This window comes from Mugil cephalus, chromosome 14, assembly GCF_022458985.1.
Source record: "Mugil cephalus isolate CIBA_MC_2020 chromosome 14, CIBA_Mcephalus_1.1, whole genome shotgun sequence".
Classification (NCBI taxonomy): domain Eukaryota; kingdom Metazoa; phylum Chordata; class Actinopteri; order Mugiliformes; family Mugilidae; genus Mugil; species Mugil cephalus.
Genome location: NC_061783.1, coordinates 22,216,934 through 22,243,018, shown reverse-complemented (window position 1 = coordinate 22,243,018; position 26,085 = coordinate 22,216,934). Strand labels below are relative to the sequence as shown.

At 41.4% G+C, this 26,085-nt stretch overlaps 1 long non-coding RNA gene across 1 annotated transcript; it reads right to left on the bottom strand.

Moving 5' to 3' along the window:
* Nucleotides 1–2,794: 2,794 nt before the first annotated feature.
* On the bottom strand, nucleotides 2,795–25,394 carry LOC125020487. Its single transcript, XR_007114211.1, has 3 exons — nucleotides 25,213–25,394; nucleotides 13,639–13,737; nucleotides 2,795–3,375 (listed from the first exon to the last, which is right to left on the bottom strand). It is a non-coding gene; the product is annotated as an uncharacterized LOC125020487 (long non-coding RNA).
* Between the last annotated feature and the right edge of the window lie 691 nt (nucleotides 25,395–26,085).

Here is a 26,085-nt window from a genome sequence, read left to right as displayed (position 1 = left end):
CTCCCACACAATCTAACCACAAACATTTCATCTGTGGAAAGAAAAGTCTGAAAAACAAAAGCTTGTTGGCTAAAATAAATAAAAAAAACTATTTTCTAATGTATTTCTTGTAAATAAAAACACATTAAAGCACATTTAGCTGCAACATTTTTTTTCTTGCATTTTGAAGCATCACAGACAGAGACCGAAGCGCCTTCATCTCGCTTTCAATCACAGCGTTAGCGACCGGCTAATGGCTCTGAAATGACGACCTCACAGACGCTCTCATCGCACATTTATTCAGCCGCAGTTAGCGACGCAAACAAGGGGAGGACGGGAAAAGAGGCCGCGGGGGCGAGAAGGGCCGATAATTTTCATGCTAAAACCCTCCCAGTCGTCGGCGCGTAGATTATTCCAGCGCACATAAATGTGAAATCTCTAAAGACAGAAGCACTCAACTGATGGAGGAGTGTGTGTGGGGGGGGGGGGGGGGGGGGGGTAGCTTAGCTTCTGAAAAGCCTAAATGAGCACAATTATGCAGAGGCTGGGGCTGCACATTAGCAAGCAAATGGCAGAGAGAGATTTATGCCGAGAGGATTTGGGGAAATTATGATGGTTGCAACATAAGGAAGATTCAGAGAAGAGACGGATGGTTGGAGACGGTGCCGAGGACGAAGCCTGCAGCGCAACACAAAACAGATTCATCACAATTTCACCGTAATGACTTCTCCTAAACAATGTGTGACAAAGGGGCTGCAGCACAGAGACACTTTAATTCTGCTCGTTTCAAAGTCAAACCCGGGACCAGTTTAAGGAGTCACAAACGTGGATTTTAAGTTAATCTTCGCTGATTATACGTCTACACAAAACAAAGAGAGGAGAAAATTAAGTGCATTTAACAAAATCGCCAAAAAAGCTAAAGCATGAAATCAACTTTAATTAAAGGCGGAGACGCTACAGAGAGTGAGATAAAATGTTTTAATTAATAGATGTTGCGACAAAAATGTTCCACAACTGAAATAAACACCTTAATCTGGAAGTCGGCTTCCCACTAGTTTGCACAACGATATGGAAGCACGAAAAAAAAAAGTCCTAAAATTGACTTGTGTCTTATCTTAAAATGAGGACACTCAAAATTAACACAAATTAATCCATCATCATGATTAATCTGATTAATTTGTCTCTGTTTGTCCAAGTAGAGTTACCATCACCAAGAACCAAGAACCAAGAACCATGAACCAAGCCATAAAGACGAAAGACGCTAAACAGCACGTTGGTCGTCTCCATGAGACATTTGAGGACAAAAATAAAAACAACAAGATGTAACAGTGGTCTGACATAAAGTATTACCACACACTGAAGCACTGCTAGCTTCAAATAGCACGCTAACGAAGCCTAGCATACGTTAGTCGGGGATTCTGCTAGCACGTGGGCTAACGCGGCTAACAGCTGGAGACAAACCAAGACAAGCAAAACCAAAGACAGAAAAAGGGGCGGTCCAACCAGCTGATTCATCAATGACAAGGCTCCTCCTCCTCAACTACAGGTAACCAATCACATTCATTCTGTGGTTTTGGTTAAAATGCATTGGAATGTTGGAAACGTTTCCCTCTTTGGAAAGTAGCTACACAAATTATTTTCTATGTTTCGATAAATGTTTTATAAATAGAAACAGTATCAGTCATCTGACAATCTGACAGATTCTGACAAAACCAAGACAAAGACCAGACGACACGTTACGTGCAGATATATTCCCTTCTTTTTGGGGTCTGTTTGCTCATGAAACAAAATGAATCGCGATTAATATAGATTAAAACTTAACGATATTTAATCGCGATTAATCTAAATTAATCCACAGCAACCCTGATATTAATCTGATTAAACATTTTAATCTTTACACAGTATTATTAAAAATCATATGTTTGACATTTTAGAAAAGTTGGCAAGAGTTATCCCCTACATCCAGCGACAGCTTAGCTTATCTTAGCTTAGCATGAAGACTGTAAATAAGAGCAAATAGTATCAGAAAGGTTGTAAATCAACTGGATGTTCATTTTTTAAGGATGTAGCAGTGACGCACTTTTGTGTTTAATTCAATTCAGTTTAACTACGTCTTAAAAACGATCATCCAGTTTCTTTTTTGACCCCATTTCAACATAATTTGTCAAGAAGTGAGTCGTGTGTGTTAATTTGTGAGCTTTAGATGTGCTGCATTTTTCTCTCAGCACCACATCTCATTAAAAAATCTGAATGTGCAATATGTATGTATCATAATGACCCTAAATACTTTTCTAATGGGTCCAAATTTCAACACAATCCTCCTCATTATTTTCCCACCTTAAGGCCACTTTTTCTAAATTCACCACATCCATCGCCTCAGTGACTTATTCCTTCTCTATTGGAGCTTTTTGAACAGATCCAAGCGTTCGTAATTATTTTCTTTGTGATCGTGCACAATGAGAAATGATGTAAATCTCCTCATATACATGACTCTGGTGTTAGTGGAACAGTTATGTCACTATGGTCTGAAGCCTGTTTTATTATGTCTTTTATTTTAGGTCGAACAAAGTTCCATCGGTTTCGCCACATTTTGGAAAGTTCCTATTTTCCTGTAAGCTCATTGTAAATATTTTTGACGGTGTGTATGTGGTTTAATCTGTTGAGTATTTTGAACCGTCTTAGTTGTTTTTTTTAGAAAGGGCTGCCTGGCTTTTCAAGGAGGAACAATTTGTTTTTTTAGCCTTGAAGAAAAGGAGAAATAACCACGAGTTAAGAGTAAATGAAGTCAAATGTGTCGCCCTTCGAGTTCTTTTCAGTCACTTAGGACAAATCTGACTAAAGGAAATGAATTTTATTGGCTGTCAGCTTTCAGTACCACTTCCACCACAGAGTACAGCTCCGGTGCAGCAATAAGGCGTCATTCACAAGGTCCAGACTCAGTTTATTATATTTCTATGTCCAGTCATGAGAGGATTGGTTCCAGAGATTTGTGGCATTTCCTTCCAATTTCACTTCTTGCAAACGTCTTTTTGGGTTCCTCTCTCAAACATCCTCGTGAGACTGAGGCAGATTTATTTGAAAGAGAAATAAGGGTAGTTTTTTTTTTTTAAGCCCTGTGCAATTAGTGACACAGATGTTGGTACATTTACTATTCCTTCATGGCTAATGAGCGTCTGAAGCATCTGGCTCGGATGTGAAAAGCCCTCCGTACTTCCTCCTCCACCACCTCCTCATCTCATCTGGTACCAGAGTCCTCCGTCCTCTCTCCGTTCCCTGATTCCCTGAAGTCCTCTCCAGACTCCCAGCTCTGCCCGCGGAAACCTGAAATCCTGCAGTGGACAGATGACGGCGCGAGGAGGGAGGCGAGTATCCGAGGAGGTCAAAGGAGAGAGAGTTCTGGGAGGCAGAAGATGATGAGATGGAGAAGAAGTCATCGTCTGGAGTGGAGGGTGAATGAAGGAAAATGGAAAAGGCTGAAACAGGAGGCGCTTTAAAGGACCACAACGATTAGGAGCGTGGAGCGAGATGGAGCAGATACCTTTTCCATGAAGGCGTACGGACCATAAATCCTCCTCCCAGACCGGCAGCAGAGCATCTCAGCTCACAGCCACAGTGTTTCCTCCCGTTCCTTCCTCTAAACCCCATCATGGTCCTATTACCATAATCTGCTCCGAGCAGAAACACAAGAACACACACAGTCGGCCTCAAACGAGGTGCAGGAAGTTCCTCCAGTTCCTACTGTTTTTACATGATGTTGGTCCGGTCTGAAACGCACAGTATTTAGTATCTCTTAAGCAGGACCTGGGTGGATGAAATTTATATGCACAAATGACCCAATCAGATATATGAAGCTATAAATCTCTATAATTTCTCTATTGCAGCCCAATAATAAGTGCTAACACTTTATTTCAGTGTACTCTGCATATCGCCTTTGGATTTTGTATCAATGTGGAAACTTGAGCTTTGGTAGGTACTGGACACCAGGTTAGTCCCAGAGTGTGGGACAAGTCTGTGTGAAGGAGTGGGTAGATGATTTTCCACATTTCTGCAAAAAAAATGACTCAGTGGATTTTCCCTGAAAGTAGACGAGAACCCAATCAAGTAAATCAAACTGAAATATATGCTTTTGTCAGGAAAATGTCAGGAAAATGAGCCAATATCACATATTATAGTATATATTACATACATTACCTCACTGATATGTAATATTGGCTCATTTTCCTGAATTAAAAAAAGCAGAATATCTCAGCTGTAGATACAGAAATGAGAGGGAAATAGAGAATTCATGTAGATATCATCAGAAATCTGCTATCAAGGTTGTTTTTATTCATTTGTATTTAACCTTTTCTAGTTTTTGCTCGTTTGTTACAAACACAGAGAGAAGCAGGATCAGTTCACAGAGTGACCATTTTATTTTATTTATATAATATTGTATTTACAAAATTAGGACGAACAACTTCTCATTTAACTAATTATGAAGAAAAAGCTGCTACAGCATCTTAAACTGGCCACAAGAAGAAAGAAGAATGAAAGTGCTTCTACTATAATATACTAAATCAGTGCTTACGTGGTTACGTCATAGTTACGTTTTGTGCGTCGCATACTTATTGTTGTGAACGTGTGTGAAAAAGTGTGTCCAGGCTGAGTGCGACATGAAGACTTTATGATGTGTCGACTCAGATATTTTATTTGACTCAGATTTATATTGGAGAAAGTGAAAGTATAGGACAGGATATAGTTGTTTTGAATAGTGTGCGGTGTTTTAATTTTCAAAAAGAATAATAATAAAAAAATATTCTCATTATTTATGATTATTATTTACTAGACATTCCAGGCGACTCCGAGGTTAAAAACCGCTGCACTGAACCCTCTGCTGAAATTTGAAAACTTTACCGTGAAAGTAGATTTATGTAGGATTAAAAACATACATATATTTGAATTACAGCCCAGTAAATACAGAATAACTTACAGTGAACACTTGGCCGCAAAACTTGCCTTGAGATTACGTAATAACGTGGAACTGGAGCTTTGCTTAATCCGGCTTTACTGACCTCAAAGACTCAAACCTCCAGACTGGCTGCCTCATTAATCAGCCCAGAAAAAAATATATGGTTTAATTCATGCATCAGACAAACAGACGAGACTGTAGGTGTTTTTTTTATATATTTATTTATTTTTTAGGAGGAACTTTGTGGCAAGTTCCGTCTCTTGAATCATCCGAAGCCGAAGGAGCCAAACTTTTTTTTCCTGTGGGTCCGTGTGATAGCGAACGTTGTTACAGCTTCACCTCGATGACATAACACACACACACACACACACACACACACACACACACACACACACACACACACCGTCGCTTAGCCTCAGCGAGATAACAAGGCCCAAAAATGAGGCTAACCCCGTGTAGCGGAGCAGCCAATTAAAGCCCTGCAGCCTCGTGCTAAACCAGCACCAACACCAACGCTGCTGCTCATAATAACCACGGCGACGGCGACGATGATGGAATCTGCACCAAACAAGATATGAAACTTCACCTCTAATCACACTTTGATTTCCCACAGACACATATATATATGACATTTGGGTGTAAGTAGGAGTTTAGAGGATTCACTGGGGCTTGGTTTAAAATATGCTCTTTTTTTTTTCGCTCCTTCCTTTTCCATGAACTAAATTTAGATCCGCACAGAGCAGCCGAGCTCTGGACTTCACTCCTGAGTTAATGAAGCATGAAACCACCACCAACGTATCCATCATGGTCTCAGTCCTTCGTCATTAACTGTCCGAAGATCCACGTGGTCTGTGTGAATCTAGGAAAAACCCAGACCCTGATCAGACCCTGTAGGTTCAAAGCACCTGTCCAGCTTCATTCACGACTTTTCAAACGAATCCATTTAAAAGTTCATCACAATGGAAACAAAGGTTTTTTCACTGGGGGTCACGTGACCAGTTCATTTGAACTAATTTGCAAAATACCTTTTAATGGAAACAAAGTACCTCAAAAGCACTTGAAATGTCAGAAATCTCAGTTTTGTTTAGCAGAAGTGCAGCTGCTGATACCTGGATCTTCTGGGTTTGAATAAAATGAATGTAAATATTTCACAGGGCTCGGATCGGTTCACGCTTTGCTATCTCCAGGCCATTATACCCACTCCACTTTATTGGATTTTCATATTATTACCATACATTTTTTTTTTTGTATTAGTGTTGCATTAGTTCTGCATTGGTGGCTCCTCTATTTAAGGATTAAGGATGTTGTTGTGCGTCTCCTGGATGTTTGCGGAGCGCGGGAGCACTTCTTTCACGCTCTCTTTAATTCTTTACAATCCGTTCTCAGACAGATTTATGTGCATTCTCCATCTTTTCCTTTTTTTTTTTTCCCTCAGAACACCAGCTCCTTCTTCCTCCGGTCCATCCACACACACACACACACAGACACACACAGACACACACACATGGCTGGAGTGTGCATCATAAGCCTGTTCTACCTTCAGCTAATGCGACGCACACATGCATGAGCACAGAGGCACGCGGGAAAAAAAACGTCTCTGACATGCATGAATATTGATGTGAGAAAAAGGCGGACGTGGCCAAAAGCAGCTCTGCAGAATACTAATGTAAAAGGATGTGGCTGTCAAACAGGACACACACACACACACACACACACACACAGACACACACACACACACACCTGAGCCTGATCCTGAGGTACAAAGCAAACACCCACACAGTAGTAGTCATGCAAGGTGACGGTGCAAATAACATCCTCTCGCTCTAATTATCTCTGCTTCTCACACACACACTTAGAGACGACATCACTTTTCTGTGCATCGTTACACACACACACACACACACACACACACACACACACACACACACACACACACACACACATACAGACTCACACACACTTCAAGTTTTACAAGCTCGTCAACTACAAACATGCTTCAACGTACACACACACACACACACCTACACTTGCTCATGCATGACAGTGCATCCCCTCTTCCCTCTCTGCACCCCCCCCCCATCTCCCACCCCCCCTCCCTCCAGCGGCCGTTACCGTGACAACGTACAACCCGAAAGAAGCCGGTGAAGCTGCTGCAAAGGAGCCGACAGAGCAACACAACCTCACATGTCTTGTGTGTGTGTGTGTGAGCTGCTTGTAAAGAGGCACAGTTTTATTTTATTTTATTTTAATGAAATTGTTAACCATCTTATATGTGTATATATTTATAAAACAAACACGGTTACACTGAAGTGATAGCGCCCCCTTGTGGCTGTAGTGGAAACTACGCAGGATGTGTGGTGACATTGTTACAGCAGAACAAAAGTCAACGAAGGTTTGTGACCAAGGCAACAGAGAGAGAGAGAGGTTCTTAAAAAGAAACTCTTTTTATCCAAAATCACAGTTTATTCGTAACCTGAGACAGAGGAGACGTGTAGGTGGAAGTAAGAAGAATACAAGAATGAGGGAAACAGATGATGTGGACATTTTTAAAAGCAAACTAAAGACCTGCCTTTTTAATCTTGCTTTCAGCTGAATTTTATTTTCCTTTTAGTGTGGTTATTGAATTTTATTGTTTTATAATTTTATATGTAGGTGTGTGCATATATATATACATTATTTGACTGATTTTTTCAAAATTTATTTTTATTTATTTATTTATTTTTATTACATTTTAGCCTGGTTATTTTATTTTAGTTACTTATTAATTTAAGATTTTATCTTTTTAGTCTAACTTTGAACTAATTTTAACTTATTTTATTATTATTATTTTTATTATTTATTGTATACATTTTAATTTTATTTTATTTCTTATAGTTATAGTTTTATTGTAGTTATTTTTATGTCTCTAGTGTTTCCTCAACTTCAAGATGGTGAGGGTGGGATAATGTTTCCTCACTGCTATTAAATTCCTCAGCGTTTTTCAAATAGTTTTTTTATGTAAAGCACTTTGGGATGCACCGTGTGTATGAAAAGTTCTCTATAAATAAAGTTTGATCAAGAATCTGAAATGTGAAAGGAAACTATTATTAAGTATGGAGAGGGAAGAGAGTGGATGACTGCATTTCGGAAAAAATGAAACACGCAGGTCATGAGATGGGTGTTCAGGAGGCTAAAAGGGAAAATGAAAAGCAAGTAGTACAGTTGGAAAAGGAAAAAAGGATGGATGTTTTGAAAAAGAGGGAGCAAACTAGTGCAAATGATGAATAAGAGGAGGAGGAGGAGGAGGATAATGAATGCAGAGGAAGGAGGAGCTGAGCAGTGGGAGGTCAAGGATCAAGGAAGAATTCATGAGTGAGATAATACAGAGGTAAAGCAGTGATGATGTAAGAGGGTAACTCATGACTAACAGGAGAACAGGGGCCTCTACAGACACCACAGGAAATAATATTAATGGGGGGAGGAGGCACTTTTTCCTAGAAACAGAAAACCCTCGAGCTTATGGGAAACTTTCCCTCATGATTAAATGTTTGTGGTGGAGACTAAAACCTGAGATAAATGAGATAAGGACCCAGATAAAGATAAGGACTTAATATGGCGATGGAGTAGAAGAACAACGGTCCTCAAACGCATCATCTGAGCTATGTTGAACTGAATTCCAGTAAAATGGCTCTGATTGGCTGGAGGACAAACCACTTGCAGGCGGAGTTATGGTCTGTCTTTATCAAGTGAAGCCTCTCCAACAAAGATTTTACAAGAAGTAAGTGTGTAGGGTGGAGGGTAACATAGATAGTTAGCAGTTAGCATTAGCATTAACGTGCAACAAGAATCCCCCAAATAATGATTAACTAAATCTGATTTCAGTCTCAATTTAGTCGAACCCATAACGTTGTCCAGCCTGAAACTGATGATGTGTTACATATTAATCTGACCTGATGTCAAATCTACGTTACAAGTGATTGTTATTGATTGTCTCACTCTGGTCTTTTCTTTTAATCGCGTTCAACCAGAGTTGTCTACGTCTGGCAGTGGCTGGTATGTGATAAGACTTCAAGTTAGTGTTTTTGCTTTTTCAGTTCTGGCTCCAAAAATACGACAAGACGAAGTTTTCATGGTTGACAGTGACAGTGTTCGCCTCCAGCTTCCCTCTGTTTAGCCTCCAGCTAACGTTGTGATGTCACAGTGATGTAGGTCATGAAGGGGTTTATAATTAAAACCAAACTGTTCACTACTGGAATATTTTTAATAATCTAAATGCAAAGTGGATTTTTCTTGGGGGAATTATTAGAGCCTTGGAAATGCCAATGATTGGTACCAACAATGATTTTTAATGTTTTTTTTTTTTTTTAATTTTATTTTTATTTTTTTTTTTTTGCAGTTCCCAAATTACAAGAATTGTTACGTTGTTACCATTAAGGGACAAAAGTGTCTTCAAAAACGCCCTAAAAGTAGCATATGTTAATATTTTTTCTACTTTTTTAAATGAATCTTTTAATCCACTTCAGTACTAATCACAAATGTCAAAAGTTTGATTATTTCTCCTGTTATCACTCCTATTAAAACCCACTGAAATCCACTGAAACTGATGCTGCACTTTGGCTTTTTTTCCACATTCAGACTCATTCTCTCTGTCTTTAAAGTAAAAAGATAACAGATATATTATAGATATAGTATAAATATAGTATAGAAGATACAGAAAAACCCTAAATTACACACATGCATGCATGCAAACACACACACACACACACTCATGCAGACAAACAGGTCAATGCCGAAATCACTATGAACCCACTCGTCCCCATGACCTAACATCTCTTTATCGTAACAAACCTGGGAGCAGCAAATCACAGCAGGGCAACACTAACGTTTTATTTTTACTAAACAACAACATGAAATCAGGTATGAAAGTTAATTCTCAACAGAATAAGAGCTGTCAGATGTTTTTTTCTCTTCTTTTCTAACCTCGCAAACGGCAGCGAGGTGCAAATTGTGAGCAGAGCGTTGACCTGCATCACTCCTCGTTTATATCGCGGTGCCATGTCAGCCGCTGTAATTAGCTGCAGAGCACGCAGGCAACACAGTGTTAATTAGAGGTGGGGGCGAGAGAAAAAAAAAAAATGCACAAAAAAAAGAGAGAGGGATGGTTCAGCGAGCAAATGAGACGGTAAATGGAGCGTAGCAAACTGGTTGACGAACATTCAGAGAACGTGTACGATGGAGGAGAATTAGTTAAGTGTATTTACATCCATGTTCCTCCTAAACGAGTGTTTGTGTTATCGGCACACGCATAGGATTTCCATATATTTACATACTGTATGTGGAGGCGAGCTCCTCATCGTAGGCGACAGCTCCTTCAAATATCTTTTCCCAGAAAGCCATTAACATTCATTCACACAGGCAGCGTTCCATAGACAGTCATTAGAGGAGGAACGAGTACAGTGACGGCGAATGGCTGAGCCCTTTCACACTCTGCCTCCCTGCATGATTCCTGAGTCACCGCTTTTAATTTGACGATCTATCAAACGCTGCGCGTAATAAATACTTCAGTCTGCAGCACCTTGAGTCTGCAGGGGTCCCTCAGCGTGAGGACTAAAGTTTGCAAAGAGACGAACTTCAGCGATCCCGCGGTTTTGTTGCACCGTGTTATTTCGTTGCATGTTGTTTGCTTTTTGGCTCGTTGGTCTAATTGGTGCCTAATTTAAAGTGAATCGGGGGCTTGTAAACAGGGGTTCATTAATCTGACGCTGTGTCACATTTGATTTAAACTCTAAATTCAGAAGTTAATGACCAGTCTTTTTCTTTTTACCCTCCACAGGAGTGGTTCTCCAACAAACATCACTCCATACTAGTCTGAGAGGAACCCAGAGGAACCCAGAGGAACTTCTAAGCAGCTAAAAGAATCGACTCAACAACCAAAGACACTGATCTCTGTCCAAAAAGAACATTTGGGACAATGTTTAGTGGACACATGAGACCAGAGTAGAACAGTTTGGTTTAAATGTTCCAGCATCAGAACCTCATCCCTCCGTGACACATGGGGGCGCTAATGTCCTGGTTTGGGCCTGTTCTGCTGCATCTGCTCATCATTGATGGACCAATGAACTGTGAATTCTACCAGTGAACTCTAGAAGAAAATGTCAGGACATGAGTCCATGAGCTGAATGTGAAGAGAAACTGGGTCATGGAGGAAGACAAGGAGCCCAAGAACACCAGTGGTTCTCCAGAAGAATCAGATGAACGTTTAGGAACAAGTCAAAGTCCTGACCTTCATCCAATAGAAATGTTGGAGCATCAGCTGATGAGAGGAAACCACCAACATCTCACAACTGACCTGATTCTGTTCTGAGGATCAAACTCCTCCAACTGATCAGAAGTTACCACAAACATTTAGTCAGAAGAAGTTCACAGAGTCACAAACTGGAGACAAGAGGTCACCAGAGGAACTAAACATGATTTTATTCTTTATCAGGACACCCATTAGCTCCCACCAGTCTCCCTGGGGTCCATGTACTTATCTATAGAGGACGTTTCTGCCCATAAACCCTCATGTTTTTGGTTGTTTCCTTCAGGTGATTGTTACATATGAAACTATAGTGCAAGCACAACAACTGGCTTCAAGTAAAAATAGACATTAAATAGAAATGAAATACTCGGCTACAAACTCCATGCATGAGAAGAAATGTGCAGCTGAACCCATCTGTTATCAAAGTCCTTTTTAATGGGCTGATGTGAAGGACTGAAGGATCTACTGAAGCTGTCCTCGTTCTACTGTTGACTCTTCAAGACGAAACAAACAAAATCAACTCCAGGCACCTTTTAGCTTGGTTATTGTTTTAAATGATGTTTGATCTCCGCAGTCTCCTCGTTTAAAAGCCGTTCTTCCACATGAACGGTCCTCGGCCGCTCCCTGAAGACCAATTAGACCAACTTTAGGAGAATCCGCACTGAGAGCGATCCCACTGGGCCCATTTACTTTCACTTTATTTGACCGTGTGATCGTCTGGAAGTGGCCACTAAACTAAACATCTGCAGACAAACAGACCAACATTGATGCCTGTTAAATCCTTCAGCTGTGCAGGAACTGTTCATTTATCATCGTGTTTATGGCCGTCGGGAGGAAGAGTTTGGACAAACTTTGGAATGGGCAATATTTATTTATTTATGTATTGACCACTTTTATACAGTCGGGGACTAATAGATACGACTGTGCTCTGTCATTGGCTTCCTGCATCATTTTATGAAACCCTGTTGTTTTTCATCTACCATGTTATTAAAAGGCTCCAATTATGACGCTATCGCAGCTACTAAAAACTATTTAGACAACACATGGAGCAAAGAATAAGATTTTATATCAGCCTGTGTTTAAATGATGTAATAACACAGATACTGGATTTAGTGACAGTTTGTTTATTTCACCTACAGGAAATCTACAAATAATGCTGCTGAGAAGTGCTATTCTCTATGCAAAGTTAAATAAAGTATCAGCAAATGGTTTCTCTCAATCCAATGTTGCTAGCTAGCTAGCTAGCGCTTATAAAGCTAAGCTAGTTCACATTATGTCTGGAGTTGTTCTCTTCACAGTTTTGATTAAATCTCTCTAAATAATTTCAATTCTCCTCAAGCACAAACGTCAGATTTTTAAAAACAGTTGGTAATTTTGGTAAATTTTTGTTAGCGAGCGACACAAAATGTGCGTTTTTAATGTTAAATGTGTCCTGATGGGATTCGTGTGAGACAATAAAGCATCTAAATAGCTTCACAGGCTACATGAGTGAGTTCCCGGTGTCTAGGGGGGGAGGTGGCTTAAGGGAGGGATGCAATAGGAAGAACAACACAAGCACAACGTGCAATAATATTTCTGGTTCACTATGGTGGAGTAAAAAAATCTTTTACACAGTCCACTCTTTATTCTTGTTCCTTTTCTGCACTATGTTGCTGTTGAAAACTGCAATTTCCCCACTGAGGACCAAATAAAGGTTTTCTATTTTATTCTATTGTATTCGACCCTGTGGGGCCGTCATGGTGTTAACGTTGTGTGGGAAACACAGGTACAGAGGTTATGCATTGACTTCACTTCCACCTGAGGCCACGCCCCCTGAGTGGTAAAAACATGGTGAAATGTATCAGTGAATACATTGAGACCAGGAAAAGTGTGGATTATCAGATCAAATGAAGACACTTGGAATCAACGATGACCCATATGAACGACCAAATAACAAATGGTCCATAATGTTCCTCCTGATATTTATATGAACCTGATTCCAACTCTAGGAAACACTATACTGATACTAAACTATGAGCTTTCAGTACTTTATGCAACACGACTCCAACGGCTTTGTACTAGAGAACCTAATTATTTGAAAAGTTGATTAGCCTCAGTTTCAGTTAGTTTAGTTATTAACTTAAGGTGTGACTTCAACTAAAAATACAGCATAAATTAATATTACCTGACACTAAATGTGAACCACAACACCAGGTTTCTGTGCCTGGTGTTGTGTCTTCCTAGTGCAGTGATCCATTTACTTCTCTTTTCTTTGGTAGATATCTGTAAAAATGCACAACACCTTTTTTTATTTAAATTAATTTTACATCTTTGAAACTATTAAAGCCTATGATTCAAACTAATGCTGCTAATCTCCATGTTCAGTGGGGTTATCTTGGTCCTCGAGTTCAGGGTACGTCCAGAAAACAAGCTGAAACTAAGAGCGACTGACCTGTAGAGTTTCTTAAAGACGTTTCATCCGTGGAGGTTCTTCAGTTCTCAAAGGCTGGTGGTGAGTTTGGGTTTAGTTTGGAGCATCCGTGGGTGTAACCTGTCAGAAAAGTGTCCGTTAATGACCACAAACTCACCATGTGGACTTTTAGACAGAGACACCGGTTCCCAAACGAATGCAGCTCCGCATCTACTGCATGAGGCGACTAAAGACTTAATATTAAGACGTTCTTGTGTTTCACCGCACTGCACAAAAAGATTAATGCAAATTCACATAAGATTAAATAGATTTTAGACATAGAAGCTGTGGGTTATTTTAGTTCTCAGATGAAGTCCTGCAACCAGAACGTGGGAGATGAGAGTTCGTATGCAGAGATAGTGAACTGAATTTCTTGCACCATTTCCACAACATTATATATTTTTACACTGCATACATATATATATATATGCACACCAACAGAGAAGCTAATTAAAGAACCGTCTGCTGGTCTCCAATGGTTCTTGTTGACAATCAGCGCCGACGCTTTTCCCCGTGTCTCAGCGGAGCAGCTAATGAGGACAGAACCAGGCCGTTAGCGCGTTAGCGGCCTCCCACGGTCGCAGGAACACAGAAGAGAACATCGTTAGAGGCCTCCGAGTCAAACCGAGGAGTCGTTAGGAGGCTCCTCGGGGGCAAACGTCGGGAGAGGAGGAAGAGGAGGACGATTGATTTGCTTGTGGTCACATGAGCGGTCGGTGTGGGGGGGACGGGGGACGGGGCTATTGGACGTATCTGACTGTTCGTATGGGCTGGAGTTTGATTGACTGTCGTCGGCTAATGAGCGGTCGATTTTTTTCTGTCCATGTGCCTGAGAAACAATAAAAATGTCTCCTCCAGAGCCTCGAGGTCCAAACAGAGGCTTTCGATCTATACTTGAAGCTCGATGGGATCATTCACAGAGGAACTTTAAGAGTTAGAGGGGAAGTTTCATCTAAAGAGGCTGAGATTGACTTAAATCCCTGATGTGCTTCAAGCCTTATAAGGAGAGTCGGGTACATTTTTTGGTATTCTGGTATTTTCTGCCGTTATGATATGAATTTTTAATAGACCGGTGTTTACATAGTGTTAGGAACTCTGCACCATGAGACACTGTTTCAGACGGGACCAGTTTCAATGTAGCGTTTCTAAACACACATGGTGTGACTGCGTCACCATGAGGCGTAGTGGTGTAGATGGAAAGGTCCAAAGATGAAGACGCAGCAGAACGAGAAGAAGGTATCGTGTTGTTGTTTTTGTTTTTTTTAGGGTGACAAGGCGTCCCTGATTTCTGGGGACAGTCCCCATTTTAGTTGACCTGTCCCCCGGCTAAAGCTGTCCCTAAAAGTGTCCACAATTTTAGCTTTCTCTGAACGAGAATTTAAAAAATGTTGCACACATATTATAATTATTACGGTAGCCGGTCGCGCTGCTATTGACATTACAGACATAGCAGTTTAAATATGTTCAAATATGTCAAAATAAATGAAACCGTAAATATCTTCATTTCATCTTGATAACATTTAATTATTATTATTATTTTTAATCTCTGAGCTGTAAATGTCCCCAGATTTTCACATCACTAGTCAGTGCCATGCTAACCTGTTTTACAACTAGTCTGGGATTATTCTACAATATTTACTCATCATCCCAGTTAAATAGTCCATCTTTAGTCAATCTACTGAATCTAATTCCTCTCACAACCAGTATTTTTTTAATGTATTTAAGCGTTTGCATTGCATTGCATAACAACAACAACAAATATTCCTGTAATAATTCCTGCAGCAGCTTGTAAACCTTCTTGTGAGGACAATATCCAGATTTATTTGCATTAATAGGGAAGAACAGACTGCGAGGATCAAGGCGTCTTCAACCAGGTGTCATTCTCTCTGGTTGGAATAAATCCATTCTCAGGTTGAGGAGTTTCCGAGAGGGAAACAGAAACATGAAGGTAAAAAAAAAAAAAAAAACAGAGACTGAAAAGATGAACTGAGCTGAAATCCGTGTGGATTTCAGACACTGGAGACGCTTTGGTTCATCTTCTTCTTCTTCTTCTGTTCCATTTCCAGCAGATTTGATGCTAAATGTGAACGAACGTGAATGAAATATTCTCAGGAAATTTACTTTAGACATTTTATTATTTATTATTTCACCTTTCAGAAATAAAAGAACAAAAACATTAGATTTTGTAAGAAAATATATATAAAAGAAACTTAAGATTGTAGCTTCTTCTAATCACATTAACATCAGATCTGCTCGTTTTAATAACGTCACAGTTTTTAATAAAACTTCTGTAATTAACTGAAAGGACGTCCTGCTGAGCTGAAGAGTTCCAGCTCGTTCTGTTTTCATTAACCCTGAATGTCAGAGATTTGTTCCTCACACTGGGAGCTGCAGAAGCCACTTTTAATAAATCTGATTATTTTTGCGTCTCTTCGTTACCTGAAGACAAACTTATCGCTGCACCTCAGGTCCAAACTATCCGAGCCGTGCGCTCGTTTATGAAGATATCAAATTAAGCTCCGACGCGTTTGAATCCTCCCCCGAGGCAAGAATCACATTATGCAGATGTTTCACCCACTTATAACATTTAAGCTGCTAAATAACCACCAGAGATTCCGAATCGAGTCCAAAGTCTGCACCATGTGCTGCGTCAGAACAAACCTCCGATACGCTGTCATGTGGCGTCCATCGCCTCATTAATCACGCTTCACCTTTCCGTTAACGCTCGTCCTTTCAGAGACGCAGAAGAAACCGGGAAATGTCAGAAGTTGCCCCCCAAAAGAGGTCGCATCATGGTCTCCATGGAGACGATGGGGCCAGAATCCCACAGGGGTTCATTCTGAAGTGTTGCAGCAGCACAAGGTTAAAGGACGGTGAACACATAAAGAAGTTCAGGACCACTGAGTTTGCATCGACCTCTAATTTGCATTCACACACTTAAACTGCACTCACTGATCAAGCAAATTAATAAAAAGTTGCTCTTATATTGTGAAAAACTTCCCATCTTGAAACGTCAGAGGAGTAAAAAGAGTTTTAATCCGAACTCACATCAGCTAGATTTCTATTTGTGCGAGTGCCGATGCCCCCGTCCCGTTAATCAGCCTCTAACCGAGCACACGAGGAGGAATTCGTCAGAGACATTGGTGTGAAAACCTGTCGCTGATCGAGGCCCAACGACGCGTCTCTGTCTGATTGAGACAATTAGATCAGAGCGGCTGATTCTCTCATCACTATGCTGCCGCTGACATTTCAGCGACACGCCGGGACCCGCAGGTATGAAGGGAGGGGGGGGTTAGAGATTAACCAGCGCAGGTTAAGTGGATTTCAGGACTGTAAGTGAAAGAGCTGGTGTTTTTATTTTTGTGTGCGTGAGCGACGTGAGAGAGTCCGTGAGGCGTCGCCCTCCACACTTCTCAGCTGCTCCCTCTGCAGAGACGAGGAGGATTTGACACGATTTGAAGACTGGATTGTGATTCTTAGCGTGAAGTTTGACTCGGAATTAATTCTCAGTTCGATACGGATTCAATAAAGACAAAAGGAGGAGGAGGAGGAGGAGGAATGCAATCATGGAGCCATGAGTTAAACTCATGAATGCACAACAGTTTGCAGAAGAAAAACTGCATCTCTGTGACAATTTTTAAACTTTTATTGTTGGATCTGGAGATTTGAGGCTCTGTAGTTGCTGCAGTGTCTAAGTGGGTTTCACGTAGATATCGACCGCTATGGATTTTTTTCGGGCCGATACATGCCGCCGATATTTCTGAGCCGATATTTGGAGCCGATACTGCCTTTTCTCCCTCCATTTACATAATAAAAATAACACAATGATAACAAATGTTACATGTCTCAATTTAACCAAAAACATGAACTTATACATGCACATACTCTGATAGTGGGGGAGGGACAATGTATGGGCTGCACGGTCTACAGGGCCTGGAAATATTACCTGATAAGAATCAAGTGTAAACAGAGATGTACAGTGACACTAAATAAAATGACTATGCATTAGAAGAGATCTTTGATAAATCTGTTGCATGTTGGACTTTCAACCTGAATCCTTCCACAGGCCAAAGAATAAAACGAACTCTGCATTTTCTCGATCACTAAACCATTTCAGGAGCAAACGTTCAGGATCGAGATCACAAACTGGAAGAAAGCGGTGAGTCCAGCACATGCAGAGATCACAGGAGACGCATTGATTCAGCAGCAAGAAGAGAACGAGACGAACCACAAAACAGCAACAAGTTCACACACACGCAGAAGCACAACAACACAAAATAAACCAACACGAGGAGCAGATAAAAGCGTCCAGACGCTGCAGCACCTGAGCCCAGAGAAGCAGCGATTCAGCAGAATAAAGAGCAGCTCACCGGCCCGTCAGGTTAAAACGTCTGCACATCTGCACCAACATGACTGGACGTGAGCCAATCACCACAGAGGAAAACAATTAAGCAAAGAAATCAGAAACATCTCTCAGGGTTTATGTGAAACACGTTTTAAACTCTTTTCCAGTTTCAGCGTGATGATGCCAGTCTGGATGCAGAAAAACTGAAATGTGGTTGTTGTTAATAATCCTAATAATCCCAGTTTCCTACTGACTTTGCTTTTATATACACACTCACTTGCCACTTTATTAGGAACACCAGATGACAGCTTTGTGGCACAGACATTAAAGCTGTGACCCTAGAATCAGCCCTGAAATCCAGTTTAATCAGAAGCTGAATCACCAGCGTTACTGTCACGATTTCCTGTTTTTTTTGTTAAGTCTCTTGGTTTCATGTCGTGTGTTTTCCTTTTGTTGCTTATTGGTTTCTCCTTGTTTGCTCCGCCCTCATTAGTTTCACCCGTGTCTCGTCGTCCGTCTGTCCATGTGTGAGTCATGCTAAAGTCCTCACGTCTTGTTACAGTTGTCCTTTTGTCCTTTTGTCCTTTTGTCCTTTGTCACCTTCTTGATGACTTTTGATTTTTGTGTTTTGAAACCGTCTGCAGCACCTTTTGCTAAGTTTTGTGTTCGGCCTCGTCTGGGTCCTGGATCATAACTACACTACACTAATACACACTGCTGTACCTAATGAACTGGCCGGTCCTTCGCTTAATCTGACGTTTCAATCTGAAACTGTCCCGATCCGACATTTAATAAGGGACGAACACTGTTTGTATTTATTTTGCTTGCACACCATCCTCCTCCTCCTCGTCCTGCTCCTCCTCCTCCTACTCCTCCTCCTCGTCCTCCTCCTCCTCCTCCTCCTCCTCCCCTTCCTCCTTCCCTTTCTCCACCTCCTCCTCCTCCTCCTCCTCCTCCTCGTCCTGCTCCTCCTCCTCCACCTCCTCCTCCTCCTCCTCCTCCTCCTCCACCTCCTCCTCCTCCTCCTCCTCCTCCTCGTCCTGCTCCTCCTCCTCCTCCTCCTCCTCCTCCTCCTCCTCCTCCTCCTCCTCCCCTTCCTCCTTCCCTTTCTCCACCTCCTCCTACTCCTCCTCCTCCTCCTCCTCTTCCTGCTCCTCCTCCACCTCCTCCTCCTCCTCCTCCTCCTCCTACTCCTCCTCCACCTCCTCCTCCTCCTCCTCCTCCTCGTCCTGCTCCTCCTCCTCCACCTCCACCTCCTCCTCCTCCTCCTCCTCGTCCTGCTCCTCCTCCTCCACCTCCTCCTCCTCCTCCTCCTCGTCCTCCTCCTCACCTTCCTCCTCCCCTTTCTCCACCTCCACCTCCTCCTCCTCCTCCTCCTCCTCCTCCTCCTCTCCTTTTCTCCACCTCCACTCCTCCTCCTCCTCCTCCTCCTCCTCCCTTTTCTCCTCCTCCTCCTCCTCCTCCTCCTCCTCCTCCTCCTCCTCCTCCTCGTCCTGTCTGAGTTTGGACCTCGCAGGACGGGAGCAGCTGACCTGTGATTGACAGCTGGTCGGGATCAGGTGGAGCTGCTGCTGAAGGATTTGAGGGTAAACAGAGCCTCGGAGACGCATTTATAAAGCAGCAGAGACACAGAGAGACAGAGACAGAGACACAGAGACAGAGACAGAGACACAGAGAGACAGAGACACAGAGACAGACACACAGAGACAGACACAGAGACACAGAGACACAGAGAGACAGAGAGACAGAGACACAGAGACACAGAGACAGAGACACAGAGAGACAGAGACACAGAGACAGACACAGAGACACAGAGACACAGAGAGACAGAGAGACAGAGACACAGAGACACAGAGACACAGAGAGACAGAGACACAGAGAGACAGAGACACTGAGACACAGAGACAGAGACACAGAGACAGACACACAGAGACAGAGACAGAGACACGGAGACGGACAGCGACAGAGAGAGACACAGACACAGACACAGACAGAGACACTGAGACACAGAGACAGAGACAGACACAGAGACAGACAGACAGAGAGACAGAGACACAACAGCAGATGTGACAGATGTGAGACCTTGATCTGACCTGTCGTCTGACACGCTCACTATTATTAAAATGAGATATAACACAGACACTAGAGCCTATAGGGGAGTAAATACTGTAAAAATACTGTTAAATAATAATAACTCCTGTTTTTATGCCCTAAGAGCGATGAATACACGTAGGTGTGATAGTTTGTCATAATTCATGTGAGAAAAGGATCGATGCATTTTCAATGTGTATTTGTGCTTTGCTACTGGTTAAAGGCCAAATCCTGTAACATGTAAATGTAATAACTTTTACATGTCACTTATATCTGGTCTATCTGTTTATGGTAAATGTTGATGGAGGCGTAATATTCATTATCCAGAAGGACGTGCAGGAGGAAAATCCACCTCATCATCCTAAATGAAGTGAATTATCTCGTGCTTTGTTACTAAAAACACAGTTACTTAAGTTTTAATTGCACAATTAATTTACCGAAGGAGCGAAAACAAACAGATAAGGTGATTTTAACTCGGTAAACAAAGAATCTAAATCAATTAAGACGAACAGATTTAGAGAAGATTATCGCTGCTGCTGCTGAAATGAGGCTTTTAAGTCGTGTTTAATGTTTAATGTGTCGTAGAACTGGAGCAAGTTTTAATTAACCGAGTTCAAGTTTATACAGCTGCTACGAAACTCAATCAAATCAACCAACGACACGAGTTTTTATTTAATTAGACTTTTTACTTTAATATTATTTTAGCATTGACCACCAGCCAATAGGAGGCGCTGCAGCTTCCTCCAGCACAGAGTCGTATATTAGAGAGAAACCACGGCGCCATGTTTGCTACATCAGACGTTAGATCCTACAGTGTAACTCTACGTTTAAATAAACGTCTTATTTTCACCTATAAATGTTGTTGCCAACGTAAACTTTAAAGGAAAAGAGAAAAACAATCAAACTTGTAATTTTACAGCAACTTTTAATGTTTTACTTGAAAAGAAAAAGAACCGTTTACTGTCAGGTTCTGATATAAACATTTGATGGTTCATAAAACGTCACTTTTTATTCTATATAAAATGTTTTCAACGTATCAACTGATGGTGTTAAATTCTTTTTAAAAAAAGAAACATGTTTCTATCCTGCCAGATTTAATCAGCAGTGTTTCTCCTGTGTGACGTCATCACGAAGGAAGCGAGTTTCCTGTGAAGTGATGGAAACGCGTGTGTGGATGTTTGTCTCTGCAGGAGGAAGGTCAGACATCTGGTTTCCATTCGGACGGGAGGTGGAACGTTAAACTCACCTCTCACCCAGTTCTCGTCTGAAGACGCCAGCGTGTTTACACACAGGTGGAATCACAAGAAGGAAGCGTGAAGTCTCCTCACGCGTCTCCTCACGCACCTCCTCCATTTTCCTCCATTTTCCTCCATTTTCCTCCATATTCTCAGACTTTTCTCCACGTAAACACTTATAGTTTCTTCAGAGCTACAGGAAAAGCTTTTAGTTACGGTTATTTTCACACCGAACACACAATTAAATTCTCAGTTTGTAAATCTCCCTTCAAAGAAAATGCGATTAATACGAGTAAATGTTGAATGAATGTTTCCAGCACCTTGTTGAAAGTATATGTGACGTAAGTTAATGTAAGTTAATGTAATAAAGTGACAAAAAAAAAAAAAACCTTCACTCAGTCCTATAACCATCCACTGTTCAAAATAACTACAATAATTCAAATAGTTCAGTGCAGGAACAAATGTAATAAACAGTAACATTATTTACTGAACTGGGACAATTCACATTAATCAAAGTTGATGCGTTCGTCGTTCATGTAAATGCGCTTTAGCACAAATGCTAATTTTCAGCCGTAGTCCCATGACAGGAAAACACAACACAGACAGAGAAGAAAACAACAATCGCACAACAATTACAGAACCAGAACCTTTACCACCCGCTGATCAGCTCAAGTTCAGCTGGAAAAAGTCCTTTTCAAAAAAAAAAACAAACGTATTGATCCGCAGACTTCACGTCTGAAAGCAACAGAAGGAGTAAACATCCATCGGGGGGTCGATACTTTTTAAAGGGCACTGATTCTGGGTGAGTTCTCCCACCAGCCCACGGCCCCTGCAGGACGAACTGGACGAGCACGAAACAAACACCCACGCATGTAACGTACTCACCTTCCAGTCAAACACGGGCATCAAATATGCAAGAATTTAGATTTAGACGTGATGAATCTGCTGTTAGGCAAGAAAAAACTATCTCAGGAAAGGAAAGGAAAGGAAAGGAAAGGAAAGGAAAGGAAAGGAAAGGAAAGGAACAGGGCACAGACAGTAATCTGGTGAACTGGGGGGGGACGAGGAGGGAAACCAAACCATTGGTCTGCAGAGGAAGGAAAACCCACCCCCCCATGATGCTGATGGTGGAGCTCTGGCTCTGAGCACAGCACCAGCTTGTGCAGATGGTCTCCAGCATGACCAGGGGGGGGGCTGGGGGGGTCTGGGGGGGTCTGGGGGGGTCTGGGGGTGACGCAACAGTCGGCGAACAGCTGAAACAACCCACCACGTACAGGTGGTGATGTGATCCACTCCCACTCTCACACACAGGACGGGGGGAGGGTGTGTGTTATGTAACTCTATGTAATGATGATGAGGAGGATGATGAGGAGGAGGAGGAGGAGGAGGATGGGGGGGGGGGGGTCGTCCATTAACTGTCCATTAACGTGGAGGACCTTCCACCGTCCGTAGCAGTCGTCATGGAAACACACGTGTTCGGTTAAACATCGCTGGTCACGTCACGCGTCGCGGCGGAGACGACGTCCAGGGAGGACGAGGTCCGAAGGGTCTGACTGTCTCACAACGACTAAAAAAACTCAGCATCTCACTCACATACGAGCAGCAGAGCGAGCGACACATGATGCATGATATTCTACAGCTGTGAACGCATCGCTGCGTCCGGCACCGTGCTGGAGCGAGAGACGTGAATTACAGGATGCAGAAAAAACGACAGATGCTGCAGAGAAGATTTAATGTGCAGGGACGGATTCAGTCCGAAATCCTCAGATCAGGCAACAAAAAAAAAAGAAAAAACGTGCAGCTGAGAAGAGAAAGAAGCAGCAGCCATGATGGACTCCAGGTCATGGAAGGCGTTTCATCCAAGTCCTCAGTTCTAAAAGACTTTATTCTAGGGTTGGGTGGTATAATGGTTCATATATTTAATTACACAGTTTTCAGAACACACCTGGTGCGAATGTGTCACTGTGAGACGTGGTGAAGATGGAAAAGTCCGAAAAATGAAGCAGCAGAACGAGAAGACTTGTTCAAACAATAAAAAAATAAATAAATAAAAAGGTGCTGTGTCAGTTTTCTGGGTTTTTTAGGGGGACCAGACGTCCCTGATTTCTGGGGACAGTCCCTGTTTTGGATGACCTGTCCCCCGACTATAGTTGTCTCCAAAAGTGTCCCCAATTTTAGTTTTTTATGAATGATTAAAAAAAAACAAAAATGTTGCACGCATATTATAATTATTACGGTAGCTGGTCACACGGCTGTTGACATTAAAGAGATTTAAATATGTTTAAATACGAATAAATATGTCAAAATAAATGAACACGTAATTGGCCCGGTTTTCTGCACGGGGCCACGCAAACCTGTTTTACTACTATTATGTAATTATTATACAATATTTACTCATCATCACAGTAAAGTAGTTCATCCTCAGTCAATCTCCTGCATTAATTCCTCTCTCAACCAGCAGAAAATGCTGTGAACACGTGATTGTGCATGAAAACAAATGTTCATCCCGCCCAACATTCTTCTGTTAACAGCCAGACACTCATCAATAGTCGGATTAAACTGTGACTAAACTCTCAGTTTCAGTTTCCTCCCTCTACAGATGAGGATCCGGTCGGTAAACGTGAACTCGTCACACAAGTTTCTGACGAGATGTTTAAACCCTGAACTCCCACCAGTTTTTTTAAGACCTGAAGGAACCGTACGAATCCGATTCCTCCTCCTTCAGAGGCAGTTTGGACTCTGGTTAAAGAAAATCTCTGGCTCATACTTTATTTTGTTCCAAACCAACTTTCAGAGCTTTCGAACTTTTCTACCCAGAACCCAACACTCTGTTATAAGATCAAAGGCATCGAATGCTCAAAGATTCATTCTTTATTTTATTGTGTAGAAATCACACAAGTAGATAAAAACTTGCCCACATATATAGGATCCACTACAAATACACATTTCTTATTCCTGACCGTATAAACCAGACGTGTTGTTGGGATTAGATATGTTGTTAATTTCAAATTAAACTGGAAAAGACCGAATGCACAGGTATGTTTTATCCAAACCGTGCAGCTCCTTCATTCTTCTCATTTATTCACTCTTTCTCAGTTCACCTACTTTTTAAAATCTACCCTGAGACTTATTAGCGAACAGCAACTCGTACTGACATTGATTTTCTGGGTTAGATGTATTTACACTCTTTCTCTTCTTATTGTTTTTGTACCACGTCTGTGTGTGACCTGAAATGAACCGTAGTCATATTTTATTTAATATAATAACTGTAATAAATTTGAGAGCGGAGGAGGTTCAAGGCCGACACAATATGGTGAAGAAAATTCATATTTACACATGCATTCATTTATATTTTATTGAGTTAAACTCACATTTTAACTTTTTGCAGTGTTTTGTTTTAGTAAAAGTCGAGGGTAATAAAGTATAACTAGTATTAATGCATGTATCTGATTTAATGGTTTAAATACAATTGATAAAATATTATATATTTACCTTTTACATATTGACAGATGCTGGTAATAACATTTATAGGCCCATTAATGGTGAAAATAAGACATTTATTTCAACACATCCGCCCCATAGAGTTACACTGTAGAATCTTCCCTCTGATGTAGCAAACATGGCGCCCATGATTTAACTTGGACAGACTCTCTCTAATATACGGCTCTGGTTGGTGCGTTATTCTGGCGTCTCCAGTGGACATTAGAGGAACTGCAGGCCTGAAGGTTGCCGCTTGATGTTAGCTAGTATGTGGGAATAAATGCTACATGCTATATATCGTTGGAAAGCTCATTTTCTCCTGATTTCATTGATATAAGGATTTATATGATTCAACCAACACATTTTGTTCAAAACAAGAAAAGCGAGAAACGAGCATAAACTCACCAGAAAAGCCTCATATCGCTCCGACAATCAATATTATCCAGGTCAAAACGCTCCGTTTGTTTCGCTAAAGGTCCAAACTGTCAATTTAAGTCGTATCTTCAGTCCAAAAATTACTTTTAGTTCCATAAAAGTCCACGAAAAGCTGTTTGAACGTGCTAGACGTAGAAGGAGATACGTCACAATCTACGTGTTAAATAGAAAAATACACTTTTTTTAGTTATTTAAATGGCCGCTGAACTCTGAACTTTTGATCGATGCGTCTTTGAACGAATTAGGAGCAAGTATGTGTCGTCACCAGCCTTCAGAAGCCAATGAGAGTCATCGCTGGAAAGAAGCCCCGCCCTCATTCTTTCAGCCACAGACTGAGCCAATTGCAGAGAACTTCGTGTAGCCAATGAGCTTCTCTAAACACCGGTACACGGCACGCCCCCGCTTAAGTGGCGTTCAGGGTGGCTCGGAGGACGCTCAAGGAGAAGAACCTTAAAAGGATCATTTCAAATGAAAAGCAATGCAAAAAAAATGTGATTTTACTTCACTAATTCTGTATCGATTACTCTAATAACTATAAAATATAATTCCCCCGAGTGTCAGCTTAGTGGAGCCCAAGATTACGATTGTATGTTGAAGCATTCAAAAATTACAAAAAAAGGGTACAATTAACACATTTTTGGTCATTTCTATATGCAATTTGAACCGGAAATAGGTAAGACTTTATCCTCTGATAATCTTGTGTTATCTAGTTCACCTGAAGTCCTCAAATAGCAAAAAAAAATAAATTCTGACAAACCCAAAAACTTTTTTATTTTTAACTGTGTGTCAACTTAGATTCCTCAAGAACAATAACACCTAGAGGGATTCTGACTTTTGTGATAG